General features: G+C 41.9%; 1 protein-coding gene across 1 annotated transcript in view; it reads left to right on the top strand.

Moving 5' to 3' along the window:
* gpc1a (glypican 1a) overlaps window positions 1–20,820 on the top strand; it is a 44,692-nt gene that overhangs the window by 1,398 nt on the left and 22,474 nt on the right. The window lies entirely within an intron of this gene.

Raw genomic sequence — 20,820 nt, 5'->3', positions numbered from 1 at the left:
TGTTTTGTCATTTGCATAAACTGATAATTTAGGCCAGCCTGGGGCAATATCCAATAACAAATGAAGCTCAGCAAGCTCGCAGCATAAGCATAAGCTGTGACAAAGTTGAACAAGAGAAGAGAGTCAGATTTGTGATGGTTTTTCTATTCTGTTCTTTTGTTTCATCCTGATACCCTCTCCTGTCAGTCACTCAGCCACCCAACCATTCAAGCAATCATGCATTTAATCAATCAGTCAATTACACAGCCAGTCAACTAATCAATCAGTTCGAGACTCAGTCACTCAACCAGTCAGTCAACTAGACAGCACACATCAAACTGTGTATCTGGTCTCTCTGGTCGTCACTCTTCACCAGTGCTGATTAAACTGTCATGGCCTTGAAGAAAGTACAGAAGGAGGATAATGTGAAAGTGGGGATTGTGAAATAGAGTTGTTTTCCCTTTTAAGGCAATCATCTGTCGCTCTCTGTCTCTTCCTGTGTTTCACCTAAAGAAAACCACAGCAAAAGCCTTGCAGAGGAGGAGATGAAAGAGAAGCGAGATTGAGGTGTGCTCAGAGTGTGTGATCTGAAGGTCATTTCATGGTGTGCCAATGAAAATAGTCTAGTATGGGTGGGTGGGTTATTAATATTGGATGTGTGTGTCTGTGTGTGAATGTGTGGGTGCATGAGTGACATAAAGACCAACAAACAGTGAGGCAAAGAAAGGCGGAGACAGAAGCAGACAGGAGGAGAAAAAAGAGAGACGGACAGTGAGGCAGGTTGACAGAGACAGAGCAAGTGAGTCACTAAGGGTTTCTGCCGGTGTTTCACAGACGACCGAGGAAGAGACCCGACACATCGCTCTCTCTCCCTTTCCATTAAAAACTCATCTTTTATTGACAGATGAAAAACACAATGCTTCAGTCACTTGGACCTTGATCTGCTCTGGTTATCTGAGTAAGAGTTCTTTCTTTCCTGAACCCATTAAACCAGACATCCAGATAGGAACAGAAAGATGGCGACTGGCAACAGAATTCTCCACAACAGGGGGTTCTTCAATCTTTCTCACCTCAGAGACCCCAAGGTTGGTAAATTTAGCTTTTTGTGCTGAGGGAGAGACAGAGTGTCTGCACTCCTGTGTCAGTGTCACTCTGGAGGATGTCATTGTCGACCAGGGTGAAACTCCTCATTAAAACAAAATTTTGGTGTATGAGTTAGTCATGTTTGAACCTGGAAAGAAATCATTTTTCTGCTCCTTCATTGCCATTAGGAGGATGAGACAGCTACGCTGCAATTTACATACTTCAAGTAACTAAAGTGACCTAAAGTAACTACTTTGACAACATTATGTTTGATTTTGGTGTTTCTTTTCTTTTCACAAAGATTCAAACTGACCTGATCATATAGACTTTCTGGTCTGACATCCCTGTTGCCTGTCAGAGCTTATAAAAGATCTTAACACTGAAGGGCAGAGACATGCTGGATGGATTTAAGAAGATTTTAAGGATAAGATAGCTGGAACCTGTGAACCATCAGAGGCAAAAACTCACAAATCAAAGACACTGAGGCTTGTGTGATTTCTAAATGTATGTCGTATCACTCAGTGCAGAAAACACATGCATAGATGTTTCAGCCCTGTGCCCCTCCTTATCTTGTAGGCTCATATTTGGAGGAAGAAACAGTCTGCTAATGATTTGGGACAAGACCCAGCTGTTGCCAGTCACGATCGGTTCATGATTAGCATTATCTGCAGAGCACAAAAGTTGTAAAGGAGGTTACTTCAGTTTACTAACATGGCGGGGTGACAAATTCCTCAATATACAGGATAGTGCTCCTGGTTAGGGATGGGAACCAGAGTCAAATACAACACAATATCTGCATCTCATTACCAAAACAATACTTCAATACCAAAGTTTGAGAAAAAACAAAAAACACTTTCATAAATAAAAATAGCACAGATGTAACACTATTTAAAGACTAATTCAATGTCATCTTGTGATACTTTTTGGTGTAGATTTTCTACTGTAGACACATTTTGATCTGTAGTCAGACAGTATTCAGTTTGACATGCAACCGTCCACCCTCTTGGAAAACATAACATCCACCTTGCTTGCGTTTTTCTCTTCTGATGAGCATGAATTTAGACTTTCACAGGTGAATTTGGCAACTATTACGACTACCAGCTCCTGCTGTCAAACATCACTTACATGCAATTAGTTGTGATGAGCAATCAAAATACTCCATCTCGTTGTCCTGTTTCTTCCAAAACAACTAGCTTAGTGCTTTCACTTTATTCGTACTCATATACAGTATGCCAATATGCAAGGAAAATATATAATTCAGTGCATAAATGTACCGAGCTCTAATGTCTCCAGCTGTAAATCAGCTCTAGAGGACAGTCTGGATATGAAATGCATGTTATTGCCTGGTCTAAAAAGAGTGTGAGACTTGTATTTGTAAGTGAAAAGCAAACTGTGTTTAACCTGACAAGCAAATCCTCTTTATTCCTACCCAGAGATTAAAAGAAGCCCCTATTCTTCTCACTCCATGCTTGCACCTATTGTTCTATAGGTTTAACAGCATGTGAATGGAAGTTGTCTTTCCTGCTGTCTGCCTGTCTGTCTTTGTGCCTGCGAGCATTTTTAACTCATACACATTGTACTCTTCACCTGGTCAGTAGTTAAAGACTAGCTGGTCCTATAGTGCGAGTCTGTGTGCATTTAAAAGTCAGTGAAAGCCAACACCTTCTCCAGGGAAGACACTTAGATTCATTCACACATGCATTGTCTGTGCAGAGCAGCACACACCCATGTGATCATATGTCACACAGACACAGATATCCTGTGTATACTGCACGCTTCATATTCAGTATCAGGAGGTATTGAGTTTTGACGCCGGTGTGTGTGTGTGTGTGTGTGTGTGTGTGTGTGTGTGTGTGTGTGTGTGTGTGTGTGTGTGTGTGTGTGTGTGTGTGTTATGTAGCCTGCATATTGAGTATTTGTCACGTTGTTGCTTGTTTGAATGAACATGCAAGGAGGATGTGTTCGAATGACAGAGTGAAACATGATGCACTGTGTTTTAGGTCAGATTACCAGTAGATTAGGAAACTTTGCAAGTTTAGTTACCAGTCAACAAATTTTAAACAAGACTCTGTCAACTAGAGAGCCTCCATTCATTTACATTTACACAATATCAGAGCTAGTGCTGGGCGATATGGCTGAAAACTCTATCACGATATAAGTGTTTTATATCGGTCGATGTCGATAATTATTGACATCGACAATTTCTTCGCTCGCTGCTACAGACGCTTTCTATTTCTCATCTCACTCCGCGCAGAGCATCAAACACGAGACGAGATGGCGCAACTGATACTGTTACATGATTGGCGTGTTAGCGTGTCTCTCTCAGTGATCAGCGATTACTCCCTACGGTTACCTGAGAGCGAATGCCTTTGTTCATGCAACCAACCTTGCTTCGCAACTTCAGGTTTCTTCTGACGAAGAAAAAAAAAATTATCGAATGTTTTATCGAACGCATTTTTTATTGATCTTGATTACGTGTCTATCGCGAGACATATCGCTATCGTTTTAATGCCCAGCCCTAATCAGAGCCCTTTCCTTAGATACACTGTACCCAGGGCAGAAGAATAATTCAGTATTATTATTCACTAGTCAAGTTTTATCCAAAATTAGATGTTTAACTCAGATGTTTACAGAATTTCTACAGCATTTCCACCTCAGCCAAGCATCAAAACATTTTTTAATATTGAAATTTCATGAGTCTCGGTGGAGTCATATTGTGGTTACATGACCTTATGTTTCTGTTCTCCAAATTAATGACATATCCTCAAAACCTAGAGCAGTTCATTGCTTTGACTTCCACTACACTTGGATTCATTTCATGTGGCATTTAGCAGACATGTCCGACGCACGATCATGATATAGATCAATAATAGAAAATATCTTCAAACTCCAAACAGCATATTCACCTATCATAGACTGTAGAGTTGGTGATGTGGTTTTTGAGTTTACTACTTGGTCACATCATTAGTATGAATGATTGTGTGCTTATAGTATTTTACAATGGTTGATTTCTCCTAATCCACAGGTTTTTAGAATAATTATGAACTAATTATCATTACCAATGTGTCTGTGCATGTTGCTAAATTGAACAGTCAGTGTCAAACATTCTGAGGTTCCAGATTCTCATAAGTGAGGATTTAATTAATCTTTGGCTTTAGGACTGTTGGCTTAGACATGACAAACAATAAAAAGATGTCAGATTGGGTTCTAGGAACTTTGCATTGATTGATTAAAATTATCAGTAGTTGCAGCCTTATGTAACAATTGCATAGAGAGAAATTCTGTGCCACATGTTTCATGTCACTGCTTAAGTTACATTTTCAAATTGAAATGCATATTTTACATTGAAGAATGTCCAGGTGCTCTCTCAGTTTCACTCATATTAAGCCCAGGGAACCTAGAGTTGCTCTTACAGATCTTTCTGTTTTATATTATTTTGTTTTGTTTTTCATTTATGCCCTGAAGAAGACCCTTTGAGGCCAAAACCAATCTGCATTTCAACCAATGTGCATGACGATATAAACACCTAATACAACCCATCTTCTTGCTCTGCCTAAAGTGCCTGAAGAACATTTCTTTTGTATGCATTTTTAAGGTATCACTTTTAACCTTTGAGTATACTTTCATACTATGAAGCTCATGACAAAATGGATGTATGGACTGAATCCAGCATCCATATTTTACAGTTTACCTGCTTTACATCTGGTGGTGTTGGCTCATGTCTACCCCCAGTGTCTTTGAAACTCTTGTGCATATGAGGGTTCACGTATGTGTGTGAGAGAGGAAATTGATACTGTCCGTCATCTGTCACACATCACATGCTCACTCAGGCGCTCACAGCACACGCCACCAAGTGGAACGCAGAATACCCAGTCGACAAACACACAGACACTCAGACAGACAGACACACACACGTACTTGCACTTCTATCCTATAGTGAGGACCAGCCAAAATGTCCTCCCTTTCCAAAAATGTTCTCACTCTGTTGGTTAAAGACATGTGGTCCCTGCAATGTAGCAAGTACAAGTGTACACACACACACACACACACACACACACACACACACACACACACACACACACACACACACACACACACTCGTACTTATACTTCTATCCTATAGTGAGGACCAGCCAAAATGTCCTCACTCTGTTGGTTAAAGAATGTGGTCCACACTATGCATCATGAACAAGTCCATATATACATACACAAACAGACACACACACACACACACACACACACACACACACACACACACACACACACACACACACACACACGCAATCTCTCCATGCCGTTTTGTAACTTCCCTGTCTTATTCCTGCTTCCATCTCTGCATTGTTTTTCTAGACAGGCTCAGATCTATGAGTGCAGGGTTGTGTCTGTGTGTCCGGGGAGCAGGCTTGGCTGGCAAGATCTGTTAAAAGCAGAGCTGTGAATCTTTCATGATGTCTGATGCAGCAACATGAGAGAGAGAGAGAGAGAGAGAGAGAGAGAGAGAGAGAGAGAGAGAGATGGAGGTGAGGAGGGATGGAGGGGAGAGGACGTGAGGAGAAGAAACCAGAGGGAAGATGAGAGGGAGGAGCAAGGAGGCTCTGACGTGGTTGTCTTTCCGGTCATCTGATATGATATGGATGTCACTACAAGTGGTCTGATAGTCTTGCTTCTGTGCTCCATTTGACCATTTTCATTTTTGTTTTTTATGAGAGACTTAAAAAATATGTGATTGTCCAGGAAACAGGAAACATTTGTGAATGTCAAAGGGCTAACTGTTAACTACTAACAGTGATTCCAATCATAGTTTAGCAGCTGTAACTTCAGCTAGTCTGTCAAGCCTTGAATTTTTTAACATGCCAAAGCTGTAGTAAGAGCAAGCAATCTGACATAAGATGCAATATTGGTATGTTTGACTAACTAGCTCACTCTGTAGGGCTTCCAAGGCTAAATAAAGAGCACATCATGAATTAACAACATTAATTTATGGTGGCACAGGTTATGCAAAAGCTAAAAAAGCTAAATCTACTGTGTCATGTTTCTGGTCCAGGATGCTATCAGAGTTTAGATTAATGTTTGGAGCTCTGTGCTGCTCTTTATTGGATTTGAGTAAATTTATGCTCCGACAATCCTAGTGTTACATTCGCCAAACACATTGAGTCCTCATCCTAAAAGCCTTTTTCTTGTAATGTTAAAAGTGAAATCATACTTTTTGAAAAAATGGACAAGTGGACCTAAAGGCTAATGTTAAGCAGCAAAACAGGGTTATGTTGCAACAAAATGACACTCTGATCTTAGACTGCATTTTGTCTTATAGTTATAATGCTAGGACTAACTAGCTCTACCCTGCCTTACAGGATGCTGGATTTTTGCATTTTTATGTCCATGTCTTCTACATGGATCATCTCCTTTTTTGCCTGGAGCCTGTGCTTTAGCCTCAGTCTAGTTGCACAATATCATGGAGGCTATTTGGCCACGAAATGTGTACTTAAGACCTTGTACAAGATTCTTGTTTTAAAGTGAGTCAGCTGGGAAATCTAGTCTGTTTTTTTCAGCCAACTCAGCTAATGTTAGCTTGTTTAGTTAGTTAGCGAATTGAGAGTTGGCATTTTAGATGCTAAAATAAACAAAAAGGTTGGCTGTAACGTTGATGGGAAGCAATACTGTCTATTTGATCTGTTAGCCAAGTTCCCCTCCAGTACAGCAGGTGGCAGTATGTACAACATAAGCTGTAACGTCTAGCGAGTCGTAGAATGAGTCGTTCATTTGAACGGTACCCACCAATAATAGAAGTAGACAGAGAAGAAGAAAGAGGGATGAACATGAGGGGGATGGAGTACCTGCCAAAAAGACTAAAAGTTTGTGCAAGTATCTCACCAAATGAGAAGAGGCTTAGCCATACGTCAGTTAAAATCATGTCTCATAAAATATGCCACACAGATTTCAGTGTGTCACATGGAAAAGTGACTAATCTCCCAAGCATAAGCGTGCCAAGAGGTGCAGAAACATAGTCCATACTGTTTAATCACCCTCTCCTTGTCTCAGTTGCCAGTAGCCTCTTTTAAAATCACAATTAAAGCATAATTTGTAAATGATGTGAACATATCTGTTGTGTTAAGGGAGGAGTTGGACCCAGTAGCAGACACACAGACAGGGAGTAAGTGTAAAATAGGAATTTATTGAGTGGATAATGAAGGAACAAGGGAGAAGGGAGATATGGATTGAAGTCCAGAAAGCCTGGGTGTTGAGGCTCGTGGATAAATGATCAATGGCCGTGGATGGAGGAAGGCGGGAGACTCCAGGCATGCAGGAAACACTTAGCTGGGAAGTCCTGGGAATAGCAGGTGTGGCACAAGGCACTGAGGTGGAGAGCAGCTCAGAGAAACGCTGGAACGCACAGAGCTCAGGTGGTGTGAGATCAGTGCAGGAGAACTCACTGAACACAAAGAAAAAGACAAGAAATCAAGCACTGGTAATCAACACGACTAAATATAAACTTATACTCGCAGGTAGCACTAGTAAAGTGCCCAACTTTACCACAAAGCAGCAAAAACAATCTGACAATGAGTCCTCTGCAGTCCACAGTCTTTATGCTGTGCTTGATTGTGATGAGTCCCAGCTGAGTTGGAGCTCCCAAGCCACCTGGAGAACCACGCCCAGCCTGCGCCAAAAAAGGACACACAGGAAAAAAAGCTCCAAACCTCTGCACAGTGCACAAGAAAATACCAGAAATTCCCAAACCACCCCAATATCCTTCAAATAATACATAAATACACTAAAAATATTTGAAAGCAAGTGGTTAGCGGTGATTTTAGGATTCACCGTGTGTCGCCTTGTCTGAATGGAAGGGTCATGTGGACAGTGGTGAGGATGGTGGGATAGCTCAGGGCGGGGCACCGGCAAGTTTCCCTTATTTTCAAATCTTGATGTTGAGGTATAGTTTATGTTAGAGCAGATAAAGACAAAGTTGAATCCATTCCTCACACATTTGCTCTCGTGATTTTGGTTTTTGGAAAAAAAAAAAAAAAAAAAAAAAAAAAATCTCCATGCTCCAAACTCCAGAGATACCAAGTATTGTTCCTCATGCACCCCACATCAGTATGTAGAGAAATGCAGAGCTTGACAGGCCAGTACCTAGTTACAGTTACTAAGCTATGATTGGACAGATTCTGTTAGAAGGAGTCGTTTAGTGAAAGGTCAGTTGCAAATTGCATGTGTGCCATATGAGAATAGAAATCTTGACAACAGTAACTAAGGGCCGTTGGGGCAATTAGCATAGATTTCTTCCATCATATGACAGTAAACTTTTCACTGTAGGAATCCTCTTTACAGCGTTGAAGCATGTTGAAAAACATCATGCAACCACATAATGCATAGTTACATTCTACATATGAACCTACAGTTATTATCCAGAGTGGTTGCGGGCAAAGGCCCAATAGATTAAATTTGGCCTTTGCAAACATATAATCAAATAAAAGAAGAGACATACAGTCCTCCTGCATCCCTGTGATGATCACATAAAAAAGGAGTGGCAGGAGGGGAAGAAAAAGAACAGGAGCAAAAGTGCAAATGTTCGACACCTTAACATCAATCTTTGCACCTAAAATCGATGTGGTACAAACCAGCATCGTTTCTCAATAACCTTTGCCTTTCTTTTCCTCTTCATTCCTTCTGCTCTCTCTCCCCACTCGAGTTCACACCTCTTCTCCTTGTTCTCTCACTTGCCTTTAATGTTTATTTCCTCCTTCTTATCAGCCGCTATTTTTACTTTCTCCTCCTCCTCCCCCTCCTAGCCCTCCTCTCATCCCCCCACCCCCCTCTCTGGGAGTGGAGCGTCCATCTGTTTTCCAAATGAAAAGATGAGCTGTTTGTGTGATGTGTTGGACTCGGTGGTTGCTCAGTTGCTTTATGAGTCAACGCTCCTCATACATACAGTATGCTCCATGGGACCCTATACACTGTGCGTGTATGTGTGTGTAAATGTGTCTTGACTGAAGGGATGGGGATTTATTGGTATAGCAGGCATTTACATAGTGAAATGAACTGGTGCAGAACTGGTTGCACTGGTGGTTTCTGAGCTGTTCCTTCAGGTACATAAAGAGACGACTGAACAATGAAATAAAACGGCCTGTTCATTCAATTAGAGCTGAAAGAATTATTTGATAAAGTCATTAGTCACTTGACATATAATTGATTAAAGTCATTTTTAAAGCAACAATATGAACAATTTACTGGTTCCAGCTTCCATATTTCTTCATCATCTATGACTGGAAAACGATTATTTTGGGTTCTGGACTCTTGGTTGGACAAAACAAGCAATTTATATCTGATAACTTGGGTGGTGCAAAGTGTGAATTTCTCACTATTATCTGACTTTCTGTAGACCAAAGATAAATCAAATGATTGTGATTCATTCATGATTAATTGATGTTCAGCAAAGAGTTAAAAAAGGGCAGTGTTGTCATTTCCCTCATGCCTTTGAATTGATTTCCACATTATCTTCACGTGATGTAGAAGAATAATGAACTGAGGACCCTGAAGTAACATAGTACAACACTCCATGTAGATGTGTAGTAACATACTGTGCAGTCAGAGCCTTCACTTGCACTTCAGCTGAAGTGGAAGCATTTTTAATAACTTCTGACCATGATAAAGACGACAGGAGTGGATGAGATGTGTCGGCTTACAGCGCTCACCCTGCGTTTCAGCTCGCAGCTCTGCATATTAACTGTCATACATTGTGGTGTGTAATTTCAGGGGAGGACGCAAGTGCAGTTTCCTCGGTGGGTTATCTACAGGCAGACGTATTAGAGAATTTACAGTGCGGCATTACAAGGACTCTGAATGTCTAATTTCTATTAATTGGTTATTACAAGGATTAATTTGATTGTTGTAATTCACGTCTGTACTGCAAGATATGATATGCTTAAGTTAATATTCTCACTTATATTCTTAATATAAGACATATAACACACACTTATTTGCCAGTTTATTAGGTACACCTATCTAAAACTAATGCAGGCTGATACAACAGTTCTGCAATAAAGCCTGCTTTCATGAGGGTGTGATGGGTGGTGTTTCTGTTATTTAGTCCACCCTCACTGTGCCTTCATTCTCTCTATGAAGGATTTATTGCACTGTTATATTGGGCTGCATTAGTTTAACTTGCTGTACCTAATAAACTGGCTACCATGTGTATGTGATGTATCACATAATTGGATGAAAAGTTACGTTTATAAATCAGCTTCCAGATCAACAAAGCAAAGGTCAGCTAGTTCACAGCCTTCTTTTTAATCCGTCGTCTGCAGTGGATGTGGTGGTCTCAGGACATGTGATGTCCTCATAAATGTGGACATGTGTCCCCCAATGCTGAGAAATGTATCGATCTGGAGCAAGACTTTTGATGAGCTGCATCAAATCAATACAGTAAAATGATGTATTTGTCAAGAAAAATCATGAAACATTACCAAAAGCATAACGTATTCCCCTGAGAATTTGTCTTTTGCTGATGGAATCTAGTTTGCAGCCCAAAAATATTTTACTGTCGTGTTAGACTCAGCATGTTGAATGAGTGGCTGTACAATTGTTCAATGTACTGAACAGTTACCAGGGGAGACATTACATAATTACAGCTAATCACATAGTTTGTAAGTATTTTCCTCAAACCCCAGCAGGGTTTTTATCCATTTTATAGCTTGAATGGTCTCTTTAGAAGGAAATGTGACGCAACTCACTGCTTTTAAAGGACAGATGATGTTTTTCTTAGTGTAAAAGCCACTCAGTGTCCTAACGGAGAGGTCACAGCTGCACACCCAGAGCACTGATAGGATCACCAGTGGAGAGTATTATCACAGGCAGATCTCATTGAGTGTGATGGGATGTCTGTGGCAGGTATATCTGTCACGGCTCTACGCTGCAAAACAAACTTGGCACCAGTTTCCAATAGCAACCACAGTGATCATCTTTGATACATTACATGTTAGCGGGGTGAAAAGATGATTGATTTTAATGTTGAGGAACGTGTTGAAAAGGCCAGATCATTAAGGGATCATGCTGTGACTTTCACCTGATCCAAGCATTAGCTCTGTTTCATGGAAAGAGCAAGCTGTTGATTTGTTGACATTTAACACACGTGCACACACCCCCTGGGATGTCATGAGAGGTGTGGTTAGTTAAGAGGGAACCTGAGACCAAATGCTGCATCTGAAGAAAGAATCCGTCACAGTGTGTGTTTGAATGTGTTTCTGTATGCGAGGCTCAGATAGAAGTCTATAATTAGACATATTGCTGTGAAAACTCCATGCGTGCATGCCGTGCTTGTGTTTCTATGAGCCTTACTGTGCTCCATACAGCCAGTCTTTCTCGTTCTTTGTATCATTTTAACCTCCCAAGTGTCAGCTCCGACGCTATTTCATGTTATTTTTTATTGTTATTTTTATGGCATTTCTGCTTTATTAGATAGTTTGCCGTCGGGAGTGCCAGAGAAGTTTATTTGATAGAGGTGATGAACTGCATAAAACCTGCTTCTTGGCTCATAACATTTTGAAGACACAGCGTGCGTCATATCCTGACGATACACCAGGGTATCCATATGAGTTTTCGAAATGTTCCACACTTTGTGCAGTGGCTCCTGCACAGTGCAGGTCCTTGCCCAAAGGCACCGTGGGAGACATAATAATGAATTTCTGTGAATAGACTTCCAAGAAGAGGAAGAAGCACTCCCTATGAAATTTAAATAGCTGCTTTGCATTTTCCTGACTTTTCGTTTGAATCTTGTCAGAAAATAGTCACTGCAAAAGATTTACCACTCATGTTGTACAGCAGTTGAGCAAACATTGATTAACATTTTGATTCTTCCCTGGCTTTGAGAAATCCAGTGTCTGTGACAGATTGCATTGGTGATGCTTTTTCAGAAGTTGTTCAGTTTCACCAAAAGTTATTTGGTTTTCAAAGCTCCACTAATGAAACGGGCTGTTTGGGTTACAGTAACATAGCAATAACTCCAGGCATAGCCATGTCGCCTTCTGGCTGTGCCGGAGATGATGCTGGCCATTCGAGACAATGCTTATGATTCTACCAGAAGCGCCGCAGAGCATTTCCGAAGTGGTCCAGAAGCAGTTCTCCGCTCTGATCCACTGTAAATACACACATAGTTTATTTTTGACAGAAGGCACAACAAGCTGCACAGAGAAGATCGAGCCGGGCAGGAAGTTAGACACAGGAACGGCAGGGAGAATCTGGCAATTTTCAAAATAATGCAGACTCCCAATTGTAAAAACAGCCACAGAAAAAAACTACTACTTAGCCTACAGTACTTAGCCATGGCAGAAGCACAGACATCAAGGAAAAATGACCAAATCAACAAAATCTGAGGAAGTCAACAACATTGGGAGGGCAAAATGCTCCTCTTTTGAAATGCTCCCAGTGGGATAAGAAGGCCTGTGGAGGAGAGAATAAAACCATGTTTCAGCCAGAATACGCTGCGGCTTTACCTGGTGGAGTCAAGCCATAACATAAAGATAGCATACGTCATAACACTGATTGGTGGTGTTGTTGTTTCCCTTGATAGACCACGTCAACAGACCACATCGAGCACCTCACAAACTAATCTAAAAAAAGTTAGATACTGAGGCCTAGTTCACGCATACAGAAATGTTTTTTAAGTCGTAGCTTTTTCTATGTGTTTTGGCCTTTCATCCACACACAAACACAGTTTTAGGTGACTGAAAAGTGACCTTCCAGCCTGAAGACAGTGTGGACGTGTCGACAGGGAAAATGGAGATTTGGCTTGTGAAGCAAAGTGTGCGCTTTATTTACATGAGATGATTTTGTTCAGTGGGTGGACATTCTGGTGCTAAACTTGCTAACAACTTTTCACATGTTTACATATAAATATACAGTTTATCTTGCACTATAGTGAGCAACAGAGGGATCAGAATGCGCTATGGAGGTCACTGTTATATAATCCAACACTCCTACGACAAAGACCCTGTTGCCAACGTCGCTGGTTTTGGACAAGACCTTGTCGATGCAGGTTTTTTCTTGCTTCAGGGTTCGGGTTATATCACTGCCTGTTGGGTCGGCACCCTCTTGATTGTGCTTCAGTTGTGTTTTTGTACATTCATATGGACAGAGAGTTTTTTTGTAAACAGTACTGCTGTGGATGGGATTTTTTGAGAATGGAAGTGAAAAAGTAAACTACTTTTTTAAATCTTTTTAAGGCTTGCTATATGTAACTGTGCAGAGGGCTGTTGCTTTAATCAAACGTCCACTTCCATCGATGCTTCAGCACACGGCTGTGCATCCATGCTCTGATCAAGCGCTCATTGTCACATTCATTCAGTTTCTTCACTGTTTTGACATTGAAGAATTGACCTGGAAACGGCTGACCTCAGGCTGTGACCTAATGTTCCCCCATCTACGAGGATTTGATGCTCCCTGCAGAGAAAGAGCAGTGATTGTGAATCTGCCTCTGATGTGACCCCCCCCATTTGCCACCTTCCCATCACTACCACCACTGTACTGTTGGATTATAGGCTGATGTCTAATCTCATGATAATCCTGCCCTGTTAATCTACGTGCCAGCACTTCTTAGCTCACAGGCAGCTATGCAATGACCTTGCCACTGAGGCAATAACACACTGTCACAGAATTATTCTGTATTTTTTTCTGTATGTTTGACCCTTGTTCTCATTCAACGTGTCAAAACTTAGTCTTTGTCAGGATACTTGAACCTCCTTTTAATCCCCTTTTGATTTGTCACAGTGCAACACAATCCCTTGTTTACAGTCAACTGTAATAAGCGCTGATCCCAGTAGTCAAAGATAGCTGCCATGACCTTTGCCTTCACCAGAATTATCCACATAGTTGCACAAATGTGCACAGTCAGGCAATCACTCTCCTCAGCGTGGCACACACTAGTGGGCACGTGCTGTACTTTTTTACAGACTGAGTGAAAGGGAATAAAAGTAGTAGTTAGTTTAAGAGCCTTTAACTGCTCCCAGAAATGACATAGAATTATGGTATTATACGGTGAAGCTGGTGCCATGTGAACACACGCACACACACACATACACACTCGCTGGGCAGCAGACAGGGCTGGACTGTGGGGTGGTGGGGTATTTTTGGTTCAGTAATAGTATAAAATAAGGAAGGGTTCACCCAAAACACTGTTTGCTTTCAGCTCCCTCCCCTGTTCTCTGCTTCTTTACTAGGTCTTTTTTAAATCTCACATTCTTTAATTTACTTCCTTCCTCACTGTTACATGTTTGTTTTTGCCACTTAGACATTCCCATATTGGGAACAACAAATACAGTATTTTTTAGTTATAGCCATGGTTAATGTGTTATATAAAAGAGTGATCAAAATAGATGAATGTAAGCAGTGCCATTTTATATAAATATAAAGTCTGAAATAACTTGATTTTTAGCCACGCAATGGCAATGTTGGTCAGGTGGTCCAACTATAGAGTGGATTGCCATAAAATTTGGTACAATTACCTTCATGTCAGGATAAATTTTGATAATATTTCCTGACTTTTTCCTCTAGTGCCACCATCAGGTCAAAATTTAACTGCCCAGCATTTGTTTTTTTTGACAAAATAGCTGAAGAAACTAATAGCATGCCCGTCAGCCCAAGCTATACTCTGCTAATTAGAAAATGTTAGAATGCTTAGATGGCGGCGCCCTGTTTGGCTGCGGCTGCACAGGCTCGCGACCCAGTGGTCTACGGTGCAGCGGACTCGCCCAGCAACACAGGCCGAGAGAGATCCAAACAGAGGAGGTGTGACCGGAGGCAAAAGCGTGGCTGCTGAGGTGGGCTAACTGCTAAGCTAAAAGACAATCCCTACAAAATGCAGCTTCCGGTTTTCCTCTCCAACGTTTGCTCCATGGAGAACAAATTAGATCACCTGCAGCTGGAACTAACATCAAAACGGGAGATGGGGAACTGCTGCACAGTTATTCTGACAGAGACATGGCTTAACTCATCAATTCCGGACAACACTATTAGCATTGAGGGGTTAGTTACATTCCGTGCCTACAGGAGCTGCGCACGGTAAATCCCGGGGGGTTGGTTTGTGTGTCTACATCAACTCTAACTGGTGTAATAACACTAAGTATGTCTCAAGCTATTGCTCACTGGACATTGAGCTTTTGACAGTACTCTGCAGACCATTTTATGTGCCCAGGGAATTTACTCTAGTTTGTGGCATGTGGCAAGGCATACGTGCTATCACAAACTACAAGATAGCCCCTCCTGCGTGCGATGATGATGCTGACTTCCTCAACGATCTCAACATCTTCTTTGGGAGATTTGATGCACTAAACAGCACTCCTGCAGTGAAAGCTGTTCCCTGGCAGGATGAAGAGGCACTCTTTCTCGACACAACTGATGTGCGGAAGTCTCTGAGGAGAGTCAACTTGAGGAAGGCTCCAGTCCCTTCATGCTTCAAGGCTGCCACCATCATCCCAGTGCCCCCCCCCCCCCCCCAAAAAAAAACAAAAAACAGATCACATCACTCAATGACTTGCACTTACTCCCATCATAATGAAGTGCTTTGAGAGGCTGGTAAAGGAACATATCACCTCCAGACTCCCCCTGATGTTTGACCCCTTCCAGTTTGCCTACCGGCCTAACCGCTCCACCAAGGATGCCATCTCCTCCGCTCTCCACCTGGGCCTTGCTCACCTGGAGGAAAAAAACACTCATGTGTGGATGCTGTTTCTGGACTTCAGTTCAGCATTTAACACCGTCATCCCACCGCATCTGGTAGACAAACTGGGACCCCTGGGCTTCAGCACCCCCCTGTGTAACTGGCTGCTTGACTTCCTCACTGAAAGACCTGAGTCGGTGAGTGTCGGACAGAACACCTCCTGTGTCTTCACCCTCAGCACAGGCTCCCCTCAGGGCTGTGTCCTGAGCCCTCTGCTGTTCACCCTGATGACACATGACTGCATCCCTAAGGCTGCCACCAACCGCTTTGTGAAGTTCGCAGACGGCACAACAGTGGTGGGCCTCATCAGGGACAACAACGATCTGGCCTACAGAGAGGAGGTGGAGCAGCTGGTGGGCTGGTGCAAAGTCAACAACCTGATCCTGAACGTGGATAAAACCAAAGAGATCATTGTTGACTTAAGGAAGAACCAGCCCAGTCACGCTCCACTTCTCCTCAACAACACAGCTGTGGAGGTGGTCAGCAGCGCCAAGTTTCTGGGGGTGCACATCACAGATGACCTCACCTGGTCTGTGAACACGGCGTCACTGGTGAAAAGAGCACAGCAACGCCTGCACTTTATACGCAGGATGAGGAGAGCCCACCTGCCCCCGCCCATCCTCACTACATTCTACAGAAGCACCATAGAGAGCATCTTGACCAGCTGCATCTCTGTGTGGTGTGGAGGCTAAAGCGCCGCCGACTGGAAGAATGTGAGGAGAGTGGTGAGGACAGCGGAGAAAATCATTAGGACCTCTCTCCTCTCCATTCAGGACATTGCACCTAAACACTGCATGTCCCGTGCCGTTAACATTACCAGGGACTCTTCACATCCCCACCATGGTCTGTTCTCCCTGCTGGCCTCTGGAAAGAGGTTCTGCAGCATTCGGTGCAGGACCACCAGGTTCTGCAACAGCTTTTTCCCCCAGGCCATCAGACTGCTGAACTCTAAATAAGCATCTTTTGCACCACAGTTGTCACCTCAGGTCATTCTTCTCATATGCACTTTAAAATTACTTCATTGTATATCTGTGCTGCTTGTTTTTCACTTGCTTTTCTGTGTTTTTTACTTACCGCACATCCCTGCTGCTATTCTTTAACTTAACCTGTATTTTACTGTTTATTATACAAACTGTTTATTTCACATACTGTTTTATTTATACACTGTACATACAAAATTATTTTGCCGTTTATTTTACATTTCTTACGATAATTGTAAATATTTTCACCATATACTCTTCATTTATACATATACTGCACATATATACTATTTTCTACCCTGTGCTGAGCCTGCTGCAATTGAAATTTCGTTCAGTGTACACCTGCTGTTTTACTTAATGACAATAAAGTTTGTCTAAAGTCTAAGTCTGAAGTCTAAACTAACTCAATATGGTAAACATTATACCTGCTAAACATGAGCATGCTAATATTTTCACTGTTAGCGTGCTGTTGTTAGCAATTAGCTCAAACACCACTGTGCCTAAGTATAGCCTGAGAGAGCTGCTGGCATGGCTCTTGACTGTTAGTCGTGTGGAATTAAGGCTGCAACTAACAATTATTTTAAGAATCAATTCATCTGACAACTGTTTTCTCAATCAATCAATTATCAGAGTTCATAAAATGCAAAAACATTTGCATTTAGCACAGGTACAAGGGTTACATGGTCTGTGTAGACAGCTGTATTGAGTAAAATAGAAGCATATCAGCTCTGTCAAAATGTAGCTGAAACACCTCGTATTCAGACAAAATGTAAAATGACAGCCTCATATTTCTTGTTATGTTAGACCTACAGTTAAAAAAAAAATATTCAGTTTATGGTCACATAAGATGAAGAAAAGCAGCAAATAGTCACAATGGAGAAACTGGAAGCAGGTCTGTTGTGGAACATTTCAGTTGTTTCTTGAAACAGACTTAACGTGAATCAATCATCAAAATATCAGCTAAATGATTAATCAGTTAGTCATCTCGCTTTTACTCTGTGAGTGCAGTCTGCAGGATTTTGCACCAGTCCTCACACTTGCAGTCAGCATGCACATATTGATATAAGCTGCAAGACAAGAAGCCTCATTGATTTGCATGTTGACCAGAGCTTTGAATAGCTCTGCTCGCTGTGGAAAAATTGTGATGACCTGTAACAAAACTGCAGAGGAAGTCATTTTTGTGTCGATCAGTTATGCAGTCATTTGTGAGAAACTGCAAACACACCAGCAAAAAAAGAGCAGCGTGAATTTAAATCACAAAATTCACAGACAAAAGATGTAAGATGGAGATTTATTAGACTCTTAGAAGAAGATTACGGCTGTATAATTTGCTCCATTTTCACTTTTTTCTCTCTTTTTTCTCGCCTCTGTCTCCACTGATGATCTTTCACTCCTCTCGCCCCCACCACCACCTCTCCCTCCCATTTTACTGCCTTCTCATCCCTCCGTCTCTCTCCTCTTTCATCATTATGGCTCTGTGGCCCATCACCCCCCTTTGCTTTTCGGTGGATAGTAAAAAGGTAAAAGTGTGCTTTGGTAGGAAGGCCATTTGGAATGTTAAATCACATACAGGTGCCCTTAAATGGTGAAGAGAGTGTTAGATGGAAACACACACTCATACACATCCGTGCGCACAGGCGTACCACCAGCCCCTCATTTAGGTAGCAGTAATTTGCCGCAGTAAGTGACAGGGTTATTGTAAGACGCTCATTAAGAAAGGGAAGCAGCGAATAAACGTCTGACTGAAGGGAATAAATTCAAACCACTGCGCCATTTTTACTGCTCAGCAATAAGCCGCTTTGATGTGGTGTGTGATGGCAGCGCTGGGGCAGGCTGAGGGCGTGTGAGCGTGTGTGTCAGAGTGGTAGTTATGTCCTGTAACACTGATTTTACATTTTATTTACAATGTGGTTGCTGTTTAATGTGTGATTTTTGCTCTGCATGTGACATGTATATCTGCACTGTATGTACATGTCTAATACAGCTTCAAGGGTTAGAGGTCAGATCAGTTACTATTAGACAGGCTGTAACCATAGAAACACAGTGCAAGGTCACTTCCTATGACAAACTTTCATCTCAGCAGGAGAGAGAAGAAAAAAGAGAAGAGGGATGTGTGGATGAAAGGAGGGAGGCTGTGGCATTAGAGGAAGTAGAGGGGTGGAAGAAGTGATAGAAACTGATGTGAGGAGAAGAATTAAAAGAAAAGCAGAGTGCATGACAGGTCAAGGGGTGTTTAAGGGTCAAAGACCAGATCAAAAATGGAAAGAAAGTGCAAAGGAGCCTTGTTGTGGCGATGGTGGTCTGTCTGTAAGTCTGTCAAATATATTCTATTATATGGTTGCAGGCTGTGGAATGAGGATGGACAACTGTATGGATAATTTATATATATACATACATATACATACATACATACATACATACATACATACACACACACACACACACACACACACACACACACACACACACACATATATATATATATAATGAATCTGAAATAGATATATATAGATAATTCAGATTCATTTCCATCATAAGAGTCATAACCAGGTTGCAGTGTGACTGTATGAGGGCAATGTTGGTCTACTGATTGATCCACCTCATTGCTCAAGACTGAAACATCTCAACAATTATTGGATGGACTGCCATGACATTTTGTACAGACACTCATGATCCCCAGGGGATGAATCCTTCTGACTTTTCTTCTAGTGCTATCAGCAGGTTGACATTTTTGGTTGTCAGTGAAATGTCAACAACTATTGGTCTGATTCTCAACTGAATTTGGTGTCGATATCAATTCAGGATGAATTCTAATAACTTTGGAAGAGGAAACTTTCAGGTAACTTTGTGATCCCCTGCCCTTTTCATCTAGCACCATCGTAAGTTAGCTAAACACATATGGGATGATGACATGAATTTTTTGACACATTCAAGCATAAACGCTCTTAATATACGCAGATAATTCCTGATTGTTACAACTTTGGTCCTATTTTTTTTTTTCATGGTTTCTATCAGTTACGATGACATTGTACACACCAAAGTAATTGCTGAGATGAGAAAGCTGCAACATAACTACATTGTAGTCCAAAAGGGTGAGAAAGTGGCCATAGACCAGCCCACCCTTTAGGCAAGTGATCTAAACCCCTTTGCAGGGAAAACTAAAAATGTGCCTTCAATATTTCCTCATTGTTAAGAAAAACTGTGGCTGTACAACTATGGCAAGTACTGTTGGTCAATGTCGAATCAGGCGTTTCTTCTGTAAACTGGATGTTTTCAGTTCAGTTTCTCTTTGAGGTCAATCTGGCTATTGCATTTCTGCAGGATTTGGACTCAATAGCAGACACGCAGAAAGGAAGCAAGGGTATAACAGGAATTTATTGAATGGATAATGAAAGGAGACGGCAGGTATGCAGGAAACTAGTAGCTGGGGAATCCTGGGAATAGCTGGTGAGGCACTGAGGTACTGAGGTGGAGAGCAGCTCAGGGACAGACTGGAGCACACAGAGCTCAGGTGATGTGAGTACAGCATTGAGGGTGGTGGAGGCACAGGTGAAACTAAGTGGTGACGGTTGTGGACTGGAGGCTCGAGGCAGGTGGTGGCAAGAGGTTGGAGCTGGAGATCAGTGCAGAGAACTCACTGAGCACAAAAGAAAAAGACACAGGAGCTCAGGCACTGATAACTGACACAAGAGTGACAAACTAAATGTACACTTAAACTCGCAGGTAGCACTGATAAACAGCCAACTCTACCACTAAACAGCAGAGGACTCATCAGTCCACAATGCTGTGCTTGCTGTGATGAGTCCCAGCTGTGTTGGAGCTCCCAAGCCACCTGGAGGACCATGCCCAGCCGCTGCCAAAAAAGGACACACAGGAAACAAAGCTCCACACCTCTGCACAGCGCACAAGAAAACACCAGAGCTTTCCAAACCACCACACTAGCTAATGGAGGTTTTTTTTTTTTAATTGTCTGAACATCTTGACTCTCATAGTACATGAACACAAAGTACATATTTCTGTTGGAAATGATGGTAAAAACCAAGAAAGTGTGTTTCATGTACTAATAAACTG

This window comes from Chaetodon trifascialis, chromosome 4 (assembly GCF_039877785.1).
Source record: "Chaetodon trifascialis isolate fChaTrf1 chromosome 4, fChaTrf1.hap1, whole genome shotgun sequence".
NCBI classification, from domain to species: Eukaryota; Metazoa; Chordata; class Actinopteri; order Chaetodontiformes; family Chaetodontidae; genus Chaetodon; species Chaetodon trifascialis.
This window is presented reverse-complemented; position numbering and strand designations above follow the sequence as displayed.